This window comes from Canis lupus (assembly GCF_048164855.1).
Source record: "Canis lupus baileyi chromosome 36 unlocalized genomic scaffold, mCanLup2.hap1 SUPER_36_unloc_1, whole genome shotgun sequence".
NCBI lineage: Eukaryota > Metazoa > Chordata > Mammalia > Carnivora > Canidae > Canis > Canis lupus.
In genome coordinates, this window is record NW_027326453.1 from 3,097 (window position 1) to 20,412 (window position 17,316).

At 48.9% G+C, this 17,316-nt stretch overlaps 1 long non-coding RNA gene across 1 annotated transcript; it reads left to right on the top strand.

The window, feature by feature from the left end:
• Nucleotides 1–1,425: 1,425 nt before the first annotated feature.
• On the top strand, nt 1,426–10,420 carry LOC140629669 (uncharacterized). The gene is made up of 3 exons (XR_012027496.1): nt 1,426–1,473; nt 8,916–9,165; nt 10,219–10,420. It is a non-coding gene; the product is annotated as an uncharacterized lncRNA (long non-coding RNA).
• The last annotated feature ends 6,896 nt before the right edge of the window (nt 10,421–17,316 follow it).

Consider the following 17,316-nt stretch of genomic DNA (forward strand, 5'->3'; position numbering starts at 1 on the left):
ATCTCAGGGAAGAATCCTTCACATAATAATAGGACCATTGGTAATAATGTCTCTCAGTTCATTCCAAATCCATAAAGATGCATTTCCTGATGAGTGACTGAACTGTGAAGAAAGAGATGAGAAACCCTTCCCTCTGAATTACTTGTGTCTGAATATTTTAACCATGGTACTACAGATAGTAGTAAATTATCCTTATTAACAGAAAATACATCTCAGATTGGAATCTGAGCAATCAGATGTGCAGAGATAAAACTCTATGACTCGCTCCTCAACTTTTAAAGACAAAGGAGAGCTTTTCTATGTACAAAGTCAGTTGTCAAGATAGCCTCAGGGAATAAGATTCTGCAACTTCGAATCCCGCTGCACAGCTGGGACGTTCGTGCTCCAGGTCTTCCTGATCCCAAATCACTTGGCCTGTTGCCCAACACAGGATGCCACGCTGAGGTTATTTGCAATTGCTCTCTTAGGAGCTCTGGGGAAGGGGGAAGGAGCTAGATCGGTGGGACAGGAAGCAAGGAGGCTGAGAAAATTAAGGTCATTCCAATTTAAATTCAGCATTAGCACACGCCCAGCCATCCCAGGCCCCTGTGAAGAAGAGCTGAAATTTACATTGCTTCAGTTACAGGAAAAAAACAAAAGTTTACAGCTTAATGTCTTAGAAAGCCCCACAATTGAATCAAAACTAAGCCCATGCCAAGGGCTGGAACCGTCTATTAGAATGAGAGCAGAGCTCAATACCCTTGAAGGCCCCATATCAAAATGTTAACAGAACTTGAGGAATTGCTCCAGCCCTTCTGGAGGTTCCCAAGATCAGCCCTTAAAACTAAGCTAAAACCCACCTCGGGGTCCAAGTCTCTGCTCCGCTGTGTTGGGAGTACTTGGACGCAAGCTCGAGTTTGGAAATCAACCCTTGTGTGTTTGCACTGGTGTCAGATACTTAGTGCTTTCTCGGATTCACAATCTTGGGCACAACACTCCCATGTCCCCTCCCACCTTGGCTGAACCCCTATCCCCTCCCACGCAGGGTGAAACTCAGTCACCTCCCCGCCCACAACAGCTGGGCACAAGCCGTCACACAGGTCCCACGGGCACGGTGGGTACTCCCGTCATCCCTGGACTCCCAGAGGAAGGAAGGAGGTTTCCGCAGGACACACTCCCATTGTGGCTCCAGGGCTCCCTGCCCAGCATGGCAGCTCGTGACAGGTCGGGGTCTGTATCCCTGGCGCCTGTTCCTCCTCCCTGGTTTTCCCACAACAAATGAATGAGGATGCCCTTTTCTTCTCCAGGGACATCACGAAAGTAGACCTGGACGTCAACAGGACGTTGGGCAGCCACATCATGTTTTAGTACTGCTAGGGGGTTGGGTGAGGCTGCTTGTACAGGGGGCTTTGGGGCCCCGGGGGCTTCTGGGTAGGGAAAACAGGGCCTCTGTGCCAGGGGGAGCAACGGCAGCCAACAACACACTGCTCAATGGTAGGGTGATTGGGATGACCACCGTGCCCACCCCCCGGGCCTCAGGGATGAGTAGGCCAGTGGGATGGGGCCTCCAGGGGTTGCCATGGGAGCTGACACCAAAAGGGATAGGGACGGCCCCATGAGAAGCAGGGGATGGGGTGGGGGATGTGGGGGGCAGGGACCGGACCTGGGGGCCAGGTGGCATGGCCGCGGCTGGAGCAGGACACACATCAATCCCATGAGGGTCGGATGGGTCAGAGTGACACCCACTCTCGGTACTTTATATATTTCTAAATTCTATGCATTTCATTTGAGACAATTTGCAATTTGAAAGCATACATATTATGATACCCCCAGATAATGCCCCCGGTCCAGCCAGGGACCTGCACTGACCACACCGTGCCCCAGGGGCAGGTGTCACAACAAACCCCAGACTGGGTTCGTCTTTAACTGTAGAAGTCTCCTTCTGCATCTTAGGGGAAGGAGATACCCTGTGTCCGCAGGCCCCCCACGACATCCCCCTCATTCCCCACTCCTACTCCACCCCCCTACATCATCATTCCCAATGGCATCCCACCTACACCATCCCCCTCACACCCACACAGCCCCACATAAACCCAACCCACACTCTACCCCAACACCATCCCCCTACACCTCCCCCACACTCCACCACAATCATACCCCTGCCCCCACATCATCCACCCCCACACCATTTACCCCCATCAAGGACCAGGTGCAGGTGACCCCTGTGGGACATGCTCAGCCTCCTGGCGTTTCTCTGCATACCCTGATCCCATCAAAAGCCCGGGTGTCTCAAAGAGTACCCAGGGGTTGCAGAGAGGAGGAAAGACAGGGAGCCCCTGACAGGGTGGGTGCAGGTGAGTGGTTCAGAAGATGCACCGTGCCCTGCCTCTGCCCACTGTCCCTCCTGGAGGGCGGCACACCCTGCACAGGACACCAGCCCCTAACCCATAGGGACCTGGGCTGATCTGGCCCTGGGCTCTGTGGGGGCTGAGTTGATTTGAGCCCCTCCAGGCCCAACACAAAGACTAATGGGATCCAGCCCCCCATGGCCCTGGCCAGTCCTGGATTCTGGCCCCAGGCTGAGCGAGCCCTCTCACAGCTGGATGTGGCCTCTTGGGCCCTGGGCGTACCCCACAGATCCAGGTCACTCACCTAGGGCGCCCTTTGGATCCTGGGACACCCCAGGGTGGGGAGAGCAGGAGTAGGCCGGTGGGCCCCACCCGCACCAACACCAGGAGGCAGGCTGCTCCAGGTGCTGGGGCCACTGGGAGCCCAAGGCCGGGGTCCACCTGCCCTGCAGGGACCCAGCGCAGGAGCCCATGAGCTGCAGGTCCAGGTCAGCTCTGCTGTCCTCAGAACCGTCTCTCAGGCTGAAACCTCAGTACATATGCCCCCACCCAGATTCCACACATGCTCCCAGGTGGGGGACTCCAGCACCCGCCCCCCCAACCCGTGTCATTCTTTCCCTCCCCTAAAGGACAGAAAGCCCCTCCCCAGGGGAAGTTCAGAATGGGGATGCAGTTTTGGGGGGCACAAAGCAGGGTTACATTGTTATGAGCTGATTTCCGATTAGGGTGTGCACAGCGGCCTGACTATGGTGGGGCAGCACCTTAAGCCATAAGCAGGTCATGTGGGGGTCATCCTGGAGGTGGCAGGTGTAGCATAAAATGGAATCAGTCCTGCTCTGCTTGTCCAGGGGTAGGAGATTTTTGTTAAATTTCCTGGGTCCCACACTTGCAGCTCACGCACCTGGGCCACCCTCACCAGGTGGACTCAGCCTGCACACCTTGTGGTGCGGGATCTCTCACACCAGCATGTGGAGGGCACCCTCCTTGCCCAAGTGAGTAGGGGATGGGTGAGCATGGGGCTCGGCCTGAAGGCCAGGCAGCACAGGAGACCGAGGAACCCAGCCCTGTCCCCACCCCAACTCCCACACAGAGGCAGCCCCTGGGCTCCCCGCCATGTGCACCCAGCTCCTCAGGAGCTCCCCTCATGGCGGCCCCGAGTTCTGGCTCCCTGCTGGAGAGGCATCGGGGAGAAGAGAAGCAGCCGCCATTGGCGGGCCGCACTTCCGGACATGAGAATGTGGCCGAGCTGGACCTTCCAGCTCAGTTGCCCCTCCAGTGGAATGTCACTGCACAAGTGAGCACCGGGTCGGCCAGGAGTGCCTGGCTAGCTGCCCAGCTCCAGCACCAGAAATGATATTTTGCCAACCATTTCGGCATCGGGGTGAGCCAGCCAGAGGATCCGATAGCTGCATGTGATAGCTGCATGTGATAGACACACACACACCCCAAAACCAACAAAAGTCAGAATCCCCCCAATGTTGTCAAACAGCTTCCGGATGATTCCATACACGACACTGTGGTCCCCAATAGTATACATGGAAGGCGGTATAAAGCATGACTGCAGAGGTGCGGGAGGTACGGAGATGTGACTGCTGGGTTTCAACAAGGAGCGCAGAGGGTCAGGAAGGTGGGGCCAATCCTAGGAAAGGATACCAGGTTGCTGTGAAGGCTACGGATGGTGAAATCTGTCCTCCTCCGTTTCAGCTTCTGGTTTTCCTCCTAAATGCCATTTTCCTCAATCATAATAGCAAAAATTAATTTTATGTTTTTAAATTTCTTTTTATTGGAGTCCAATTTGTATGAATTCTTTCTTCAGCAATGGTGTCATTCAGGATAGAAGGAGAGAGAAAGATTGTCCCAGAAAAGCAAAATATAAAGGAGTTCAGGACCACTTAACCAGTCCAGTAAGGAATTTTAAGAGGGACTGATCTAGTGGGTGAAAAAAAGAGACCAAAAGCAACAAAGACTACAAAGGACCAGAGAACGTCACCAGAAACACCAACTCTACCGGTAACAAAAAGGCAATAAGTTCATATCTTTCAATAATCACTCTGAATGCTGATAGACAAAATGCTCCAATCAAATGATAGAGGGTATCTGAGTGGCTTAAAAAGCAGGATCCGGGATGCCTGGGTGGCACAGGGGTTGAGCCTCTGCCTTTGACTCAGGGTGTGATCCTGGAATCTGGGATCCAGTCCCATATTGGGCTCCTGGTGGGGAGCCTGCTTCTCTCTCTGCCTAATTTTCTGCCTCTCTCTCTCTCTCTCATCTCTCTCGCTCATAAATAAAATCGTTATTAAAAAAACCAGATCCATCGGTATGCTGCCTACAAGATGCTCACGTTAGACCTATAGACACCGGGAGATTGAAAGTAGGGCGTGGAAAACCATCTATAAATGTAATGGTTATCAAAAGAAAGCTGGAAGACCCATACTTATATCAGACTAACTAGATTTGAAACCAAACCCTGGGAGACCCCTGGTGGTACAGTGGTTGAGCATCTGCCTTCAGATCAGGGGGTGATCCTGGGATCCAAGGATCGAGTCCCACATTGGCCTCCCTTTGGGGAGCCTGCCTGTCCTTCTGCCTATATTTCTGCCTCTGCTTCTCTATGTATCTCTCATGAATAAATAAATAAAATATTTACATTTCAATAAAGAAAGAACAAATACTGTAAAAAGCGATGAAGAAGGGCATTATTTCATAATTTAAAAGACCCTCTATCAAGATCAAAAAACTAAATATTTATGCTGCCAACATGGGAGTACCTAAATATAGAAACCAATTAACAACAAACGTACAGAAACTCACTGATGATAATACAATGACAGGGGATTTTAACAACCACTTATGGCAATGGACCGATTGTCTATAGAGAAAATCAACAAGGGAGAAATAGCCTTGACACACTGGACCACAGGGACTCAACAGATATAGTCTGAATATTTCAACCTAAAGCAGAATACACATTCCTTTCAAGTGCACATGGGACATTCTCCAGAACAGATTATATCATGGCCCACAAATCAGCCATCAACAGGTACAACAGGTACAAGAAGGTTGATAGCACATCCTGTACATTTTCGGACCACGACGCTATGAAAATCGAAGTCGACAGTAAGAAAAAATTTGGACATAGCAAAAATACGTGGAGATTATGAACATCCTACTAGAGAATGAATGGAGCAACCAGGAAATTAGAGAGGAAATTTAAAACAAATGAAAATGAAAACATGTTTCTCCAAATGTCTGGGATGTAGCAAAGGCAGTCCTAAGAGGGAAGTACATAGCAATACAGGCCTACCTCAAGAAACAAGAAATCTCCAATACACAGCCTAACCCTACACCTTAAGGAGCTGGAAAAGGAATAGCAAACAATGCCTAAAGGCTATAGAAGAGGGGGAAAAATGAAAGCAGAAATAAACAATACAGAAACAACAAAGCAGTAGAATGGAATAATGAAACAAAGGGATGGTTCTTCAAAACAATTAAGAAAATGGATCAAGCCCTAGCCACCCTTATCAATGAGAAAAGAGAAAAGACCTAAATAAATAAAACCACAAATGAGAGAAGAGAGATCACAATCAACACCAGAAAAATTAGACAATTATAAGGGAATACTATGAAAGCTTATACGTTAACATACTGGGAGACCTTGAGGAAATGGACAAATGCCTAGAAATGTGCAAATGAGTAAAACTGAAATAGGAAGAAATAGAAAATGTGAACAGACCCATAACTAGCAAAGGAATTGAATTAGCAATGCACCTGGGTGCCTCATTGGTTGAGCATCGGCTTTGGCTCAGGTCATGATCCCGGGGTCCTCGGGAATCAAGTCCCACATCAGGTTCCCCGCATTGTGCCTCAATTTCCCTCTGCCTATACCTCTGCCTCTCTGTGTCTCTCACGAATACATAAATATAATCTTTAAAAAAGAAAAAAGATGAAAAGATGAGAAAGGACCCAAATAAAATCACAAATGAGAAAAGAGAAATAACAACCAACACTAGAGAAACACAAACGATTATAAGAGAACATTATGAAAAATTATATGCCAGCAACCTAGAACCTGGAAGAAATAGATCAATTCCTAGAAATATATAACACAGCAAAAATGAAAAAGGAAGAAATAAGAAACTTGAACAGACAGATAACCAGCAAAGAAACTGAATCAGCAATCAAGGGTCTCCCAACAGGAGATGCTTAGAACAATAGAACAGAATGGAAATCCGAAACAAGATACAAACCTGTAACTCTATGATCCATTAATCAACAAAAAGGCAGGAAGGAATATCCAAAGGCAGAAAGACAGTCTCATCAACAAACCCTATCCCTGACCCCAGGATAAGAACAAATGGTGTTTGGAAAACCAGGCAGCCACATGCAAAATAATGAAACTGGACCACTTTCTTACACCATATATATAAAAAATGAATTCAAAATGGATGAAAGACCTAAAAGTGAGACCTGAAACCATACAAAGAAGAAAAGATAGGCAGCAACATCTTTGACATTGGCCATTGGATCTTCTTTCTAGATATGTCTCTGAGGTGAGGGAAACAAAAGCAAAAATACTATTGGGACTTCATCAAATTGAAAAGCTTCCACAAAGTGAAGGAAACAACCAAAGCTAAAAGGCAACAAACAAAATGAGAGGCGATATTTGTAAACAATACATCCAATAAAGAGTTAGTATGCAAAATACATAAAGCAAATATAAATCTCAGCATCCTAAACACAAATTATACAACTGCAGATGGGCAGAAGACATGAATGTACTTTGTCTCTGACAAGACATCCAGATGGCCACCAGACACACAGAAAGACACTCAGCGTCACCCATCATCAGGGAAATGCAAACCAAAACCACAATGAGATGTCACCTGACGTCTGACAGCTGCCAGAATGGCTAAAATTAACAACACAAGAAACTATAGGTGTTGGTGAGGCTATGGAGAAGGGGGATCCTCCTTACACTCCTGGTGGGCATGTGAAAATGTGCAGCCACTGTGGAAAACAGTGTGGAGCGTCCTCGAAAATTTAAAAATAGGGGATCCCTGGTGGTGCAGCGGTTTGTCTCCTGCTTTTGGCCCAGTGCGTGAACTTGGAGACCCAGGATCGAAATCCACATCGGGATCCAGGGACTCCTGTCAGGGTGATGCAGGCCCAGGGGCTCCTATCAGGGTGATTCAGGGTTATGCGGGCCCAAGGGCTGCTGTCAGGGTGATGCGGGCCCACATCTTTCTGAAGCCTCCCCGAGGGTCCTGAGGCGGCCCAGGGGCTCCTGTCAGCGTGGATGCGGGCCCACAATTTCCTGAAGCCTCCCCGTGGGTCCTGAGATGGCCCAGGGGCTCCTGTCCGGGTGGATTCTGCCCCAAATCTTCCTGAAGCCTCACCGCAGGTCCTGAGGAAACCGGGACTCCTATCAGCATGAACACCGCCCAATGTCCCCCTGAAGACTGCCCGCGGGTCCTGAGGAGGCTGCAGCTCACCAGGGTGGATGCGTACCCAAGTCCTCCTCAGGCCTCCCCAGCAGAGTCAGGCTCCTTTTAGTGCAGACAGAGGAGGCCGACTGGGCATGCGCACCCCCTGGGTGGGGCCTGGGCTCGGGCGCCCCCTGCGGGATGCTCAGGCACTGCAGGAGGCCCTGCAGGAGGCAGCGGGGGTTCCCGGGGCCACACCTGCCTCCTCCCAGGCTCCAGCTATGGCCTGTTAGTTTTGGAAACGTCTCATTGAAACGGAGCCCAACACCCAGCTTCCCCAGAAATACTTAAGGACAAGGAATTGGTGCCCACAGGACATGAAATGAAATGTGGACCAGACTTTTACCACGTCCTGCAAAACTCACTCAACCCTTTCCACTGTGGGAGGGACTGCAGGCTGGTGCAGCTGCCCTGGAAACAGTGTGGAGGCTCATCAGGAAGTTACAAATAGAGCCACCCTGTGACCAGCAGGTGCAGGACCTGGAGCTCAATCCGAAGATATAAATGCAGTGAGACTCGGGACACCTGTACCCCAATGTCCACAGCTGCCGGGTCCACAGTAGACACACTGTGGGAGGAGCATCAGTGCCCTCTGGCAGATGATGGATAAAGAGGATGGGAGATAGATAATGGTCATAGAGAGAGGAATGGAATGAAACTATCAAAGAGAAGGAAATCTTGCCATTTGCAATGACGTGGATAGTACTAGAGGGATCATGTTAATTGAAATAAGTCAGTCGGGAAAGAGAATAACCAGGTGGTGTCATTCATACGTGGAATTAAAGAAGCAAACCAGATGAACATCTGGAAGGAAAAACAAATAAGATGAAAACAGATGTAGGAAATACAGACTCTTAATAATAGGAAACAAACTGAGGGTCGCTGGAGGGGAGGGGAGGGAGGAGAGGATAACAGTCGACAGGCATGAAGGAGGGCACGTGATGTCACGAGGACTGCTGTTATCTCCAACTGGTGAATCCCTGAATTCTTCCTCTGAAAGTATAATACATTATACATTAATTAATTGGGTTAAATTAAATTAAGATAAAAAAATCAGTTGTATCAGAATACATTTCCATCTGGACTCTCTGTTTTGCTCTTTCAGCTTATGCCGGGACCACCCCCCGAGGGTCTGGTTTGTTTAAGTAGGCGCCACACCTAGTCCATGGCCCCGGCCAGGGCTAGAACTCACGACCCCTGAGATCAGGACCAGAGGAGAGGTCAGGAGTCGGATGCTTAACCGATGGAGCCAGCCGGGGGCCTGAGAAACACACTGCTTTATCCTGTGTCTCTGTGACATCCTTTGAAATAGGAAAGTGCTGCATCCTGCTCTGTCCTGCTTCTCCAATACTGAGGTATTTGTGGGGGCGGATGGATGTTAGGGAATTTTGTCCTATTTCTAAGATCTGCCACCATGATTTTGATAGGAATGACATTGAAACTGAGGGTGGCTTCAGGAACTGCGGATATTTTCACAAGATGGGGCTCCCACCCCACGAGCCCAGGCCGGCCTCCCAGAGCCTGGAATGGCTCAGTACACAAGTGTTGTGCTCCTTTGGTTCAGTCTCATTATTTATTTTCCTTGATGCTCCTGAGAAGGGAGTCACGTCCTTCCTTTCCTTCCTGCGTGCTCATTGTCAGGACACAGCAAGGTTACTCTGCTCTGTAGTGTCAGTTTAGGTCCCGTGACTTTACTGAACTCACTCCTTAGTTCTAACAGGTTTTGGTGGAGGCTCTCGGGTTTCCTGTTTCTAGTACATGTCTTCAGCATATAGGGACAGTGTGACGTCCCTCTTCCAGATGTGGAACCTTTGTGTTTACAGCTTAATGTCCTAGAAAGCCCAGCAATGGAATAAAAACAGAGCCCAGGCCAAGGGCAGGAAGCCCCTATTAGAATGAGAACAGAGCTCAATGCCCAAGAAGTCCCCATATCAAAATGTAAACAGGACTTGAGGAATTGCTCCAGCCCTTCTGGAGGTCCCCGAGACCAGCCCTTAATACTAAACTAAAACCCACCTCAGGGACCAAGTCCCTGCTCCGCTGTGTTGGGTATACTTGGACACAAGCTCAAAAATGGAAATGAACCCTCGTGTGTTTGCATCGGTGTCGGCTTCTCGGTGGTTTCTTGGATTCACAATCTTGGGCACAACAGTCTGAGATTAAAAAACAAAACCAAAAGAAGCTGGAACACAGGCAAAATAAATGCAGGGTATGGAAAGAAACGGCGGAGACCCGGGGGCTTGGGGAATCTTCTGTGAAGGCCCCTGCAGACTGGGGAGCGGGATGCTCAGCCCCAGAGCCACAGTACCCAAGTCCCCACCGGCCTCTGGCCCAGTCTCAGGGAGCAGCACAGCGCCGCGTGCTGGAAGCCAGAGGCCCTGATGTCCACCCCGCCTCTGACCCCACAGGTGCATCTCCCAAGCAGATGTGCATTGGAGAACCAGCGCCATGGCCCATCCCCAGACCCCGCACAGACCACCCGCTACCACCAAGTTGTGGAACCACAGAGGCTGCAGAGCTTCATCTTCAGCTCTGCCTGGAAAGTAGGGTCTAGCCTCCTTTGTACTTTGTGCTTTATATTCATGTATTTTCTTTGATTCTTTTTTCTTATATGCCTTATTTTAATTTTTATGTATGTACCTTATATATTTCTATTTTTACTTTTATGGCATTTTGTGTTTCTTTTTTTAATTATTTAAAATTTATTTATGATAGTCACAGAGAGAGAGAGAGAGAGAGAGAGAGAGAGAGAGGCAGAGACACAGGCAGAGGGAGAAGCAGGCTCCATGCACCGGGAGCCCAACGTGGGATTCAATCCCGGGTCTCCAGTATTACACCCTGGACCAAAGACAGGCGCTAAACCGCTGTGCCACCCAGGGATCACTTTAATTATGTTTCTTATTTTGGGATTTAGAATCTTTTAACAAGCAGGCCAAAATAATCTGGTGTTTGTTTGTTTGTTTTTTGGAGGGCAGTTGTTATTGTTTTTCTTGGTTTTTCTTTTTCTTCCCTCATTCTTTTCTGGAAAAAACAATGAGATTGAGAAATTCACCTCCATAAAATAACATGTGGTTCTACTCACAGCCAGGAAGTTCATTAATACACATATATGATGTCTAACTACAGTTTAAAACAATGATTATAAAGATAGCTGCTGGGCTGGAAAAAGAGCACAGAAGAAAACTAGAGAATCCCTTACTGTAGAAATAAAAGAACTAAAACCTAGTCAGGCCAACGTTAAAAATGCTATAACTGAGATGCAGTCCCAAGTGGAAACCTTAAAAACAAGAAAGGTTATGGACCATAGAGGCAGATTTAGGGAACTCAGCCACTTATTAAAACAATAACATTCATATCATAGGAGACTCAGAAGATGAAGAGAGAGAACAGGTGGGCCTTGCTCAGCCATTAGGAACGACAAATACCCACCATTTGCTTCAACGTGGATGGAACTGGAAGGTATTATGCTGAGTGAAGTAAGTCAATTGGAGAAGGACAAACATTGTATGTTCTCATTCATTTGGGGAATATGGATAATAGTGAAAGGGAATATAAGGGAAGGGAGAAGAAATGAGTCGGAAATATCAGAAAGGGAGACAGAACATAAAGACTCCAAACTCTGGGAAATGAACTAGTGGTGATGGAAGGGGAGGAGGGTGGTGGGTGGGAGTGAAAGGGTGACGGGCACTGAGGGGGGCACTTGACGGGATGAGCACTGGGTGTTATTCTGTATGCTGGCAAATTGAACACCAATAAGAAAATAAATTTATTATTAAAAAAGAAAGAAAGAAAGAAAGAAAGAAAGAAAGAAAGAAAGAAAGAAAGAAAGAAAGAAAGAGAAAGAAAGAAAAGAAGAAAGAAAGAAAGAAAGAAAGAAAGAAAGAAAGAAAGAAAGAAAGAAAAAAGAAAGAAAGAGTGGAACCTGGGTGGTCATTCAGTTAAGCTTCTGCCTTAGGCTCAGATCAAGATCCAGGTCCCAAGTCAGGCTCCCTGTTCAGCAGGGAACCTGATTCTCCCTCTCCCTCTGCCCCTCTCGCTCATGCTTTTTCTCTTCTCTCTCTCACAAATAATTAAATAACATCTTTGAAAAAGAAACAAACCCAGAAGGAAGAGAAATCTCCCATGTAGAAGAATTTCAAACAATTTCTGTAGACATTCCATCCTCTAGTTCATGAACATAGCTTCTCACTCTTATGTGTGCAATACACATAGTAAATTGCTTCTACAAAATATATTATGAAAAACTTAAAATAATAATGATAATAATAATAATAATAATAAAGAATCACTTTACTACGGAGAAAGCTGACAAACACCTCAGCAAGATGACCAGATCGATACCAAGACTGATAAATCATGTAGATAGTATCTATTTTTATATGATATAATGAAAATGGGAGTATATCTCTGTATATAATCCAAAAAAACAGTTCACTCATGAGATAAACAACAGACATGTCCCAACTGAGGGAAATTTTACAAAATATTCTACTTCTCAAAGTTTTCCAGTTCAACAACAACAAGGAAATGCTGAAAGACTGTAACAATCGAGAGGAGCCTAAGAAAACAGGAGGACAAATGGAATGTGATATGAGGGATGGTAACTTAGCAAAAACTAAGGAAATCTGAATAAAGTATGGTCTTTGGTTAATGCGACTATTTTAATATTGATTCATTAGCTCATATTTGTACCGTACTAATATAAGATATCAATAAATGGAGAAATTGAGTGCAAGTGCATGCGAATGCTCTGTACTATCTTCTCAATTTCCCTGTAAATCTTTGTTTTTTTCATAATAAATAAGATTTATTTTGAAAATTGACTTAAATTAATCAGGCTCCAAGTGTGAAGACATTTTAAGAATCATTGAATGAACTTTTGCCTTATTCTTGAAGAGTTCCTTCTATGGGAACAAAGTAAGAATTTTATATCAGAAGGAAAGAAAAACACTTATGAACACGTATAATGCCTCCTCAACCTGAAAAGCAGGAACGGATAATAAATAGCAAAAATCAGGGGATCCCTGGGTGGCGCAGTGGTTTAGCGCCTGCCTTTGGCCCAGGGCGCGATCCTGGAGACCCGGGATCGAATCCCACGTCGGGCTCCCGGTGCATGGAGCCTGCTTCTCCCTCTGCCTGTGTGTCTGCCTCTCTCTCTCTCTGTGTGTGTGACTATCATAAATAAACAAAAAGAATTAAAAAAAATCTAAAAATAAATAAATAAATAAATAAATAAATAAATAAATAAATAGCAAAAATCAGATAAAAATACTTCTATTATAATAGACACCATATTGCAAGTGCATTTAAAATTAGCAATGCATAACATTTATCTCCTTGACATTTGTCTTCCAAAGAGTTCACAGTGTTTCAGTGTCAGTTGAAACAGGGGAAGAATCTCAGGGAAGAATCCTTCACATAATAATAGGACCATTGGTACTAATGTCTCTCAATTATTTCCAAATCCATACAGATGCATTTCCTGATGAGTGACTGAGCTGTGAAGAAAGAGATGAGAAACCCTCATCCCTCTGAATTACTTGTGTCAGAATATTTTAACCATAGTACTACAGAATGTAAATTATCCTTATTAACAGGAAATACGTCTCAGATTGGAATCTGAGCAATCAGATGGGCAGAGAAAAAACGCTTTGACTCGCTCCTCATCTTTTAAAGACAAAGGAGAGGTTTTCTATGTACAAAGTCAGTTGTCAAGACAGCCTTAGGGAATAAGAGCCTGCAGCATCGAATCCCACTGCACAACTGGGATGCCCGCGCCCCAGATCTTCCTGATCCCAAATCCCTGGGCCTGTCCCCCAACACACACTGCCAGGCTGAGGTCATTTGCAATTGCTCTCTTAGGAGCTCCGGAGAAGGGTGAAGGAGCTAGATAGGATGGGAAGGGATGCAAGGAGGCCAAGAAAATGAAGGCCTATCCACTTTACGTTCAGCGTTTGAACAAATCCAGCCATCACAGGCCCCTGTGAAGAAGAGCTGAAATTTACATTGCTTCAGTTACAGGAAAAAAACAAAAGTTTACAGCTTAATGTCCTAGAAAGCCCCCACAATAGAATAAGAACTGAGCCTACGTCAAGGGCTGGAAGTGCCTATTAGAATGAGAACAGAGCTCAATGCCCTTGAAGGCCCCATATCAAAATGTAAACAGAACTTGAGGAATTGCTCCAGCCCTTCTGGAGGACCCCGAGACAATCCCTTAAAACTAAGTTAAAACCCACCTCGGGGTCCAAGTCCCTGCTCTGCTGTGTTGGGTGTACTTGGACGCAAGCTCAAGTTTGGAAATCAACCCTGTGTGTTTGCATTGCTGTCAGCTCCTTAGTGGTTTCTCGGATTCGAAATCTTGGGCACAACACCCCCATGTCCCCTCCCACCTGGGCTGAACCCCTATCCCCTCCCACCCAGGGTGACACTCAGTCACCTGCCCGCCCACAACAGCTGGGCACAGGCCGTCACACAGGTCCCACGGGCATGGTGGGCACTCCCGCCGTCCCTGGCCTCCCAGAGGAAGGAAGGAGGTTTCGGCAGGACACATTCCCATGGTGGCCCCAGGCCTGCCTGCCCAGCATGGCAGCTTGTGAGAGGTCAGGTCTGTGTCCCTGACACCTGCTCCTCCTCCCCGGTTTTCCCACAGGAAATGAAGGAGGATGCCCTTGTCTCCTCCTAGGACATCAGGCAGGTAAACCTGGACGTCAACAGGACGTTGGGCAGCCACATCATGTTTTAGGACTGCTAGGGGGTCAGGTGAGGCTGCTGGGCCAGGGGGCTTCGGGGCCCCGGTGGCTTCTGGGTAGGGAAAACGGGGCCTCTTAGGCCAGGGGAGCAACAGCAGTCAACAAGTCACCACTCCATGGTAGGGTGGTGGGGATGACCACCGTGCCCACACCCCTGGGGCCTCAGGGATGAGGAGGCCACTAGGATAGGGCCTCCAGGGGTTGCCATGGGAGCCGAACACCATAGGGGAGAGGGACAGCCCCTTGAGAAACAGGGGACGGGGTGGGGGATGTGGAGGGGCAGGAACTGGACCTGGGGGCCAAGCAGCATGGCCATGGCTGAAGCAGGACACACATTGATCCTATGAGAGTCAGATGGGTCAGAGTGACACCCACTCTCAGTGCTTTATATATTTCTAAATTCTATGCCTTTAATTTGAGACAATTTGCAATTTGAAAACATACAAATTATGATGACCCTCAGATAATGCCCCCAGTCCAGCCAGGGCCCTGCACTGACCACTCCACGACTCAGGGGCAGGTGTCACAAGAAACCCCAGACTGGGTTCGTCTTTAACTGTAGAAGTCTCCTTCTGCATCTTAGGGGAAGGAGATACCCTGTGTCCACAGGCCCCCGACGACATCCCGCTCATTCCCCACTCCCACATCATTCCCCTACATTATCATGCCAAATGGGATCCCACCTACACCATCCCCCTCACACCCACACAGCCCCACACAATCCCCACCCAGACTATACCACAACACCATCCCCCCTACACCATCCCCACACTCCACCACAATCATACTTTTGCCCCCACACCATCTACCCCGAGCAAGGACCCAGTACAGGTGCCCCCTGTGGGACATGCTCAGCCTCCCCGGGGTTCTCGGCATTAGAGAACCATTCCCATTAGAGAACCTGATCCCATTAGAAGCTTGGGTGTCCCATAGAGTACCCAAGGGTTGCAGGGAGGAGGAAAGACAGGGAGCCCCCGACAGGGTGGGTGCACCTGAGTGGTGCAGAGGATGCGTCATGCCCTGCCTCTGCCCACTGTCCCTCATTTAGGGCGGCACACCCTGCACAGGACACCAGCCCCTAACCCAGTGGGACCTGTGCTGACCTGGCCCTGGGCTCTGTGGGGGCTGAGTTGATTTGAGCCCCCACCAGGCCCAACACAAAGACTAATAGGATCCAGCCCCCCATGGCCCTGGCCAGCCCTGGAATCTGGCCCCGGGCTGAGCGAGGCCTCTCACAGCTGGATGTGGCCTCTTGGGCCCTGGGCGTACCCCACAGATCCAGATCGCTGACCTAGGGTGCCCTGTGGATCCTGGGACACCACAGGGTGGGGAGGCAGGGGTAGGCCGGTGAGCCCCACCCGCACCCACACCAGGAGGCAGGCTGCTCCAGGTGCTGGGGCCCCAAGGACCCTGAGGCCGGGGACCAAGTGCCCTTCGAGGACCCATCACAGGAGCCCATGGGCTGCAGGTCCAGGTCAGCTCTGCTGTCCTAAGAACCGTCTCTCAGGCTAAAACCTCAGGACACATGTCCCCACCTGGATTCCACACATGCTCACAGGTGGGGGACTCCAGCACCCGCCCCCCCAACCCATGTCATATGTGCCCTCCCCTAAAGGACAGAATGGTCTCCCTCCCCAGGGAAGGCACGCACCCTCAGCTCTGAGCCCATTTGCTGTAGAAAGTAAATAAAGTGTTGTGGTGGGAAAATGCACAGCCAGCCCATTTCTGTGTCTCCCAGAAAACTGTGCACGGGGCTTAGAGAGACCCCCAGAGAGGAAGAGGGGGCACCACCCAGGCCCCACCAGCCCCTGCAGAGGCGCTGCCATGCACACACAGCCGACTTCCCCATGTGCCTTGCAGGGGTGGCCAGACGCCAGGGTCAGGACCTGACAGACTTTACTGGGACTCAGGCTATGCCCCGCAGGCCAGGAGGGGTGGGACAGAGTGACAGCCAGGAAGCCTCAGGTCACCAGGGTCTGTGCAAAGCCACCCGGAGGTCTGTGCTCCCTCTGTCCAGGGGGCAGGGGCTGGCTGGGTTCCGGGGCAATTCCTCCACCCATCATCCCCGTGCCTGTGTGCCTGGGGCAGAGAGGGCCTGCGCGGTGGTCAGCATGGCCCTGGAAGGGATGTCAGGACAGCAGTCCCTTGTGTTGTGCCCAAGATTGTGAATCCAAGAAACCACCAAGGAGCCAACACCGATGCAAACTCCCGAGGGTTTCTTTACAAGCTGGAGCTTGTGTCCAAGTGCACCCAACACAGCGGAGCAGGGACTTGGACCCCGAGACTAAAAGGCGTAGTAGCTTTATAGGGGCCAGTGCACATGCATATGCAGAAAGTTGCACAGTCATGTCGGTTCACACGCAGGTGGCCGATTGAATTACACCTTACCCTATAGTATCCACTTGAGCTGGCGTATTACTTTGGTTAGAATCGGGGCACAGTTTTGGGGGGCACAAAGCAGGGTTACATTGTTATGAGCTGATTTCTGATTAGGGTGAGCCCAGTGGCCTGACTAGGTTGGGGCAGTGTCTTAAGCCATAAGCAGGTCATGTGGGGGTCATCCTGGAGATGGCGGGTGTAGCACAAAATGGAAACAGTCTTGCACTGCTTGTCCAGGGCTAGGAGATTTTTGTAAAATTTCTTGGGTCCCACACTTGCAGCTCACGCACCTGAGCCACCCTCACTAGGTGGACTCAGCGTGCACACCTTGTGGTGTGGGATCTCTCACACCAGAGTGTGGAGGGCACCCTCCTTGCC